Source organism: Phycodurus eques, chromosome 14 (genome assembly GCF_024500275.1).
Source record: "Phycodurus eques isolate BA_2022a chromosome 14, UOR_Pequ_1.1, whole genome shotgun sequence".
NCBI lineage: Eukaryota > Metazoa > Chordata > Actinopteri > Syngnathiformes > Syngnathidae > Phycodurus > Phycodurus eques.
Genome location: NC_084538.1, coordinates 13,864,125 through 13,871,567, shown reverse-complemented (window position 1 = coordinate 13,871,567; position 7,443 = coordinate 13,864,125). Strand labels below are relative to the sequence as shown.

At 40.3% G+C, this 7,443-nt stretch overlaps 1 protein-coding gene across 1 annotated transcript in view; it reads left to right on the top strand.

Moving 5' to 3' along the window:
- btbd7 (BTB (POZ) domain containing 7) overlaps positions 1-7,443 on the top strand; it is a 44,187-nt gene continuing 36,744 nt past the window's right edge. The window contains 1 exon segment of the mRNA XM_061695740.1: positions 1-347. The gene's annotated coding sequence lies outside the window, so the exon portion shown is untranslated.

Here is a 7,443-nt window from a genome sequence, read left to right as displayed (position 1 = left end):
GGCCATAACAACCACCCAAGAAGGCGTTGAGCTACTACGAAGGAAATACGGGGCCAAAACTGAGAACAAAACCATCCAAGATTAATTCTTAGTTGCAGCTAACGTCGGCAATTCACCCGAAAGTCATTGCAAGTGGAACCTGAGTGATCATTGGAGATTAAATGCAGACGCTGACGTCGAATCGTGCGTAAACGAGCGGAGTTGGAAAAAGAAGGTGTTGAGCTGCATTTTTTCTCTCACCCCCTCTGCCAGGGACAACTTGGGTCGGAGTGCTGCTTTTTTTTTGTTCTTTTGTCAGAGGCGAGACGAAGATAAAGATAGCAGACAAACGACTACCATCCACTCCGGTAACATTTACGCCTTATTCGTCTTGTAAGGGTTACGCGGTTATTCGATGTTTGCGAGGAGCTAAGTACGTGGATTCGATAGCTTACCTTTAGCCTCCTGCGCCGAGATATGCTACCACTTACACGGCTGCGGTCTGCGGGAGTCCTCTAGTTAGCGGCGCTTTCGAACCATTCTTGGGGAAATGAGCTCGCTGCCGACTCGGGACGTTTTTGCTTTCGCCGGTAAAGCACTTTTAAGCGAGGATTCCGCCGAGCAGCCATAGCACCCCTCCTCCTCCTCCTCCTTCTTCGCCTCCTTCGCCTCCTCACCCTCACTGTAGCCCATCAAGGGATACTAGCTCAGCCTTGACGGTAAGCTAACAAAGCCTCAGCCAACCATTAGTTTCTGTCTCAATACAGCGACTAAAACTCAGTATGATAATTTTGTTTAACATGATCGTAGCACATTGTACTTTGAGACTACGTGTTGCTGCGCGTAACCTAAACTGATACAGTCTGTCACCTGATTACTGCAGAGAACAGTTTATTACCATATTATAGTGTTTTTATTTTATTTTATTTTATTATCACTGTTAGATGACATTATCAGTCATTTCATTGTAGCATCCACGTTTTCAATTCCTTTGCTATTCTCCTCCCAGAGGTGTCAAGCTCAAGCCCAGGGGCCAGAGCTGGCCCTCCATGCCATTTTATTTGGCCCGCCAAAACTTGCCTTAAATGTTCCTCAATTTCTGTTCTAATCTTTGCATGAAAGTGTTAATAACCAAATGCCGGGTCAATTATGTAATATTGATTATTAGTGTTCCCAGGCAGAGAATATCCAGCAAGGAACAACATGTGTGACTCAGATGTCCCGAGCTATCACGTGATCGAAAACCGGTGTCGATCGCGTGATCGAAAATCGGTGTCGATTGCGTGATTTTCAGTTTATCAAGATCGGGTGATAAATGTCGGTTTTATTCATTTTCTGACATTTTAAATGTCACTAAGTGACAAAATAATCCAGAGGTACAAATATCTTGCCAAATAGAACAGTAATGGCCTCATTTTATATTACACAATGTAACTTTGTGTGTGTTTTTTTTTAAAGTATGCGTATAAGTCTCTGCGAAAGAGACACACGCTCTGTGTGTGTGTGTGTGTGTGTGTGTTAGCATCTTTGACATACACATTTTAAAAACAATTTTAAGCAATTCTGTGTTTACGGGAAACTTTTTAGAAATGAAAAAGTAGTACATTGTCTCTGTTTCTGTGCAGACATGGTCGTAGTCTGTAACCAAATACAGTTCAGCTTCTGGTTAGCAGATGTCATGACTAGCCTTATGTTTTAAAAGATAATTAAGAGCAGTAAAATGCAACCCTTAGGACTACCATAAGTACGATGTGGCCAATAATGGTTTTCATCATGTTCAAATTTGACACGCCTCTTCTTTTATGTATTAACGAATAATTATTTCCATGTTTATGTCAACTTCTGCTAGATGTGTGACTGTTGTTGTCATCTGTGGAAATTGACATGGATTTTAGAACGCACACACTGCGTAATCTACGCTGCGACTATACTCAACATTCAGCCTTTACTGGCGGACAAAACCGGTCAAATGTTTGTCGGGTGGGGGGGGGCGCATTTAAATGACATGTCATCATGGAAGTTCTCCTTCTGAACAGGTTAAGCATTTGTGTCAGCGGTTTAGGGCCGTATAATGACATGTCATTATTGGAATGACATGTTCAGAAGTCCATGACGAGCATAAAAGTCTGTTTGCTTGCTTGCAAGTACTTGCCCCAGAGCTTTTAAAAGAGTCAGACTTTGGTCTGACTGATGTTTTTTTCTTGGGCAATGAGGATTAAGCAAGATGCTTTGACAGCTTGCTTGAAATAAGCATGCATTGTACAGCATGAATGGACATATCGGAAATACCTTGTCAGTGCGAACTCAACATCATCAAAATACACTAATGCCTTGCTATATCACACTTCTTCGTTTTCAACCCAGTTATAGGCCTGCCACAAATTTTTAAGCCATCTTTTTTTTAATGGGTTTTTACAATATAATTTAGAGCACTGATTTCCAACCTGGCGGCACGGTGAACAACTGGTTAGAGCGTCTGGCTCACAGTTCTGAGGAGCAGGGTTCAATCCCCGGTCCCGCCTGTGTGGAGTTTGCAAGGTCTCCCCGTGCCTGCGTGGGTTTTCTCCGGGCACTCCGATTTCCTCCCACATCCCAAAAAAATGCATGGTAGGTTAATTGACAACTCTAAATCGTCCGTAGGTGTGAATGTGAGTGCGAATGGTTGTTTGTTTGTATGTGCCCTGCGATTGGCTGGCAACCAGTTCAGGTTGTACCCCGCCTCCTGCCTGATGATAGCTGGGATAGGCTCCAGCACGCCCGCGACCCTAGTGAGGAGAAGCGGCTCAGAAAATGGATGGATGGATTTCCAACCTTTATGGAGCGAAGGCACATATTTTAAAATTGAAAAATCTCATGCCATACCAATAAACAAAATGTCACAAAAAGTGGATACATTAATTACTGTATGTACTTCCTGCCATCTAATAGAAGAGCATTTATTTGTTCTGTCTGCCATTAGGCCTCACAAGCATAAAGAGATGAACAAAGATACATTATTTCCTGTAAATAAATAATTTTTTGAGCAATTTACGTAAAATTTGATAATTTCCTACGGCACACTGGTTGGGAATCACTGATTTAGAGATGCGTACCTTCAGTGTACTACCATGTTGTGCCGCAACAGTGTGGTATATTGGAAGAGATGCAGCATAATTAGATCAAGAGGCAGAGAAGGTCGCCAACTGAGCTGCAGTAATAATCGATCTTCCCACAGAGAACATTATGCCTGTTAGTATTATTTGTTCCGTTTATATGTGTTGCTGCTCTGGTAGTTAAAATAGCAGCAGTTGTTTGAAGGTTTATAATTACCGTAATATCTATGCTAATTTCTCTTTGCTTCTATGTCGTCGTCTCACATATGTTAGCATTGCGCTAGCAGACTTTTGTTAACCACAATTATATGGTTTGTTTGAACAATTTGGGTGTGTGAAAACACAATTTTTAATTCTCTTTTGTGTCAGTTTTATATTAAACTTAAAACTCATTCACTGCCAGTCGTTCATGTTAATAAGGTTATTTGAATTCAAACGCCGTCCGTGGCAGTGAATGACTTTTAAACTGGGAGTGATAAACAGCTTCAAACAAGCACACACTGCCTCACATTTGGGGAACTGTGTGAGCCAGAGAATGAGAACAGGCGCAAACATACTTAAAAATGTGTGTTTTAATTTAATAAGTAGCCTTCACTTCCTGGGACCGCTGCCTCCTTCTTGAGCCAGCTATAGTGACTGGCTCCCTTGGCTAAATGACTAGCTCTCTTCAGCTTCCAACCTGATGGGCTCAAGCATACAAGTCCAGCTGCAATGCTGTAGTGGATCCAGCCCCACCTTCTGCCACTTTGTCTGTTGCGGTGTTGTCCAGCTCCGGCGTTGGCTCCTTCTGGATATATCTATAGGCTAATCGATTCTAAAAAGATGTTAGTGACAGCCGTCACCATTCTCATGTTTAGCTATTTTATTTTATTCAACAGTAATACGATTAGGCTTCCTAATAACACTATTCCTAGCAGTTTTCAGTTTCTTTCTAGCCATGCTGAGGGATAATTTAGAGCAAAAATCAGCACACAGAACGAATAATGTTTGTGGAGCAGGAAAAAGTACAACAGAGCCTTCCGAATCATCCCAAGACTGTTCGTGAACCGAATTATAGTGGGTGAACTGTTTTTTAGAAAATTTTAATCTGGAATGAAATGGTAAACAGAGGTTTATTTTTTTACTGGTATCCTTGGCATTATTGTTAACCACCGTCGACAATTGTTTTTCTTATTTAATGATCTACTCTAATGTGCCATATTTAGGCTGTATTTAATCGTCTGTTTTCGCTATAAGTTTAGTTCTTTTATTCACAGTTGGTGTGTTTGTGTATACGCCATTATTTGGCGTATTTAGCTGGCGTCAGGCTCGCATGGCTTTGTCTGTTGAATGTACACTTGCATTGGCATACAGCATTTAGATTCATAGATGTTTATCCACATTTTTAAGAGGCCTTATTTTGATCTGGGGATATGCGATTTCATGTTTATTTTTTATATGCTGCCATGAATCATGTGAATTGTGCCCAAAAATGGTGTCACTTGAACGTGTGGTTAAAATCTACCCTTGCAGTTAAAATATCAGGTTACCTTTGTAAATGGCACACTGAAGACAAACGCAAAACAATACATAGAGTCAGAATGACAAAATATTATGGGTTCCAACCTGCAGTCTGAAAGGAAATTCAATGACAAGAGCGGCATCTGTTGTGGTGCTTGACCCAGTGTAATCCACAGGCTGCCCACAATGAGTCATGACTCAGGACACATTGTATTTGTCTGTGTGTGTTTGTTTATTGTAGCTTCTAATTCCTTCCGTTTCCTGTAGTCCTTATAACAACAAGCCTGCCATCAGTCAGATGGTCCAATTTGCAGTTATACTGACTGACCTAATTGGCAAATGCAGCCTTGAGATGTGTAATCTGTTCTGCCTGAATTTAATGTTTCCGACAATCCTTTCATGTCAAGTGTCACATCATTAGGGAACGGTATTTGACTAATATTTATTGATCAAATATGGGGATAATTAACAAAGAATCATTACTTTTATCACCATACGAAAATCCCTCAATGTTATGAACTCCTATTCCCATTGTAGCGTATACGGGTTAACTAAAAATGTAGTTAATTTAGGAGAAAAGAATAAGATGGAAGCGAGGCTTGCGTTACTTCCGGTTTAGCGTAATTTTAAAATAGTGTAATAAATTACGATATTTTATCTAAAAAGGGGCACCACGTGGCTTTTTATGTGGATAAAATTTAGGAAAAGTGACGAGAAACTTTATCAGGTTCTTACAGGTGTTGAGACATTAAAAAAAGAATCCCACCGCACCACTTGTCAGTAGCGCTGCCTTGCTTGTTTACCCACATCCTGTCCTCTCCTGCCCTTTTCTGTCCTCTCTCGTTCTCTTGTAATAACACTTGTGCTCAATTATCTAGACTCGCTAAATATTGTTCCGCTGTGGTTCGCACCCTTATTCCCCTTGTCCACTTTGTCCCTCTGTCTGCCCCTAAAACTTTTTTTTTTTTTTTTTTTTGGTACGGCTACATTTTCAATAAACATCAGAATAATTAAAAAATAAGCAGAGGGAGCATTTCAAACTCCACGGTTGCACAGCAAAACAGTTCCAGCACAAAAAGGCATACAGATCCACCAGTCTACAAGGCCATGCAGCTGAAGAGGGCAGGTTTAAAAAAAAAAAAAAAAAAAGTGCCTGCTCATTATTCTGAACCGCCACCGGACGAGCGACGAGAGCAAGCTAGTCTCGTGTGGCAGAACAGTCCCCTGCATCCTTGGGTAAGAGCGCAGATAGTACCGATACTCACTCAGATTTATAATGACATGATATCAAGCCACCCACCCCCCTTTTTTAATCACCCCCGCTTCCTGAAGTCAGATCTCCAACTCTGCAAGGGAGACGAATCTTACAAGATTCTCAGGTAAAAACACTACCTGTATAGTTATGTTTTGTTGTACGTTTGTAAGGCTGAGAAGTCCTGAGCGCACACAACTGTGGCTTTGCGCATCAAGAGCTTCATAGATTCTGACTCACAGTGGAAGTTGGACACACCGTCATCGCATCATGAATGAGTCTGACTCCCCACACTGTAACTGTTGAACTTGTGCTGTTTTAGTTGCACACAGTTATTCTGTGTATGAACAGTAACAGGTGGATACTCAGGTTAATTCTACCTTCTGTCATCTAGTAGAAGAGCATTTAATTGTTCCGTTTGTCACCATATGTCTCTGGCATGGATGAATAGATAGAAGAGCAAAAATACCTTATTTGTAGTAAATCAATCATTTTTGTACCAATTAAGAGAAATTGGACAGTTTCCCATTGCACACCTGATCCTCTCTCACGGCACACTGGTTGAGTCACTAATATAGAGAATTATTCTCGGTTAATGGACTAATTACTTGTATGTACATTGCATCTGAGCAAGGCTTATTTTTCTTGTTATGGAATGTGGGCAGACATTGATATAGTGAAGGTCACTGTGACACAGTTGTGGTTTGTGCTTACTGCTGCATTGCTTATTATGATCCTTTTAGGGTGCCTATGATTGTATCAGATATCCAGCAGTGTATAATCTCTGTGAAAAATAGGCTTTGTTGGTATCTATTTTAATACACTTGTGGGATTTTATGGCAGAGGTGATATTTAGCTCAAAAGAATAGTAAAAAGACTTGAAGGATGTAGCGTGGAACTTCCGAAGTCAAATGCCACTGAGTGGTATAGTTCAGAGTTCTACCAAAAATGTTGTCCATTAAGCACAAAGCACAAAAACTCTGCATTATTCCCCAAGAGACCTCTGTAACTCCAAGCCTCGGTTCAGTAAACATCTCTGATTAACTATGCAAGTTTTTCACTTTATGATGCCACAACAGATTGATACCAGAGTTGGAAAAAGAGAAAAGTGATGACGATCCCAGAACCATAAATCGAACTTGCGATTTTAGCATAACAGTAGCTAAGCATACTGTTGTTTTTATGTTTAATTTGCAAAAAAAATCAAGTTCTTATTTGCATGTTTTCTAGCATCCTCATGAAAGTTGGAGTGAGCGGGCTCATTCTGTCGTGTGTGAACTAGTCTTTACACAATCAGGATTTTTGGGGCCAATTACCGATCAACGAGTTGAAAAAAAAAGATCACCGATCCGATCACAAGATGGAGCAATGTCAATACGTAAATGACTTTTTCATTTACTGTATATACTTGTGTAATTAATTGCTCAAAAAATTATATTTACAATAAATAATCTGTTTGTTCATCTATTTATGCCAGTGAGGCATAGTGACAGACAGAACAAATGAATGGTCTTTTATTAGATGGCAGGAAGTACATATAGTAATTAATGTATCAATTTTTTGTGATATTGTTTGTTGGTGTGCCGTGAGATTTTTTACCACATGCATTTGCTTTTATCT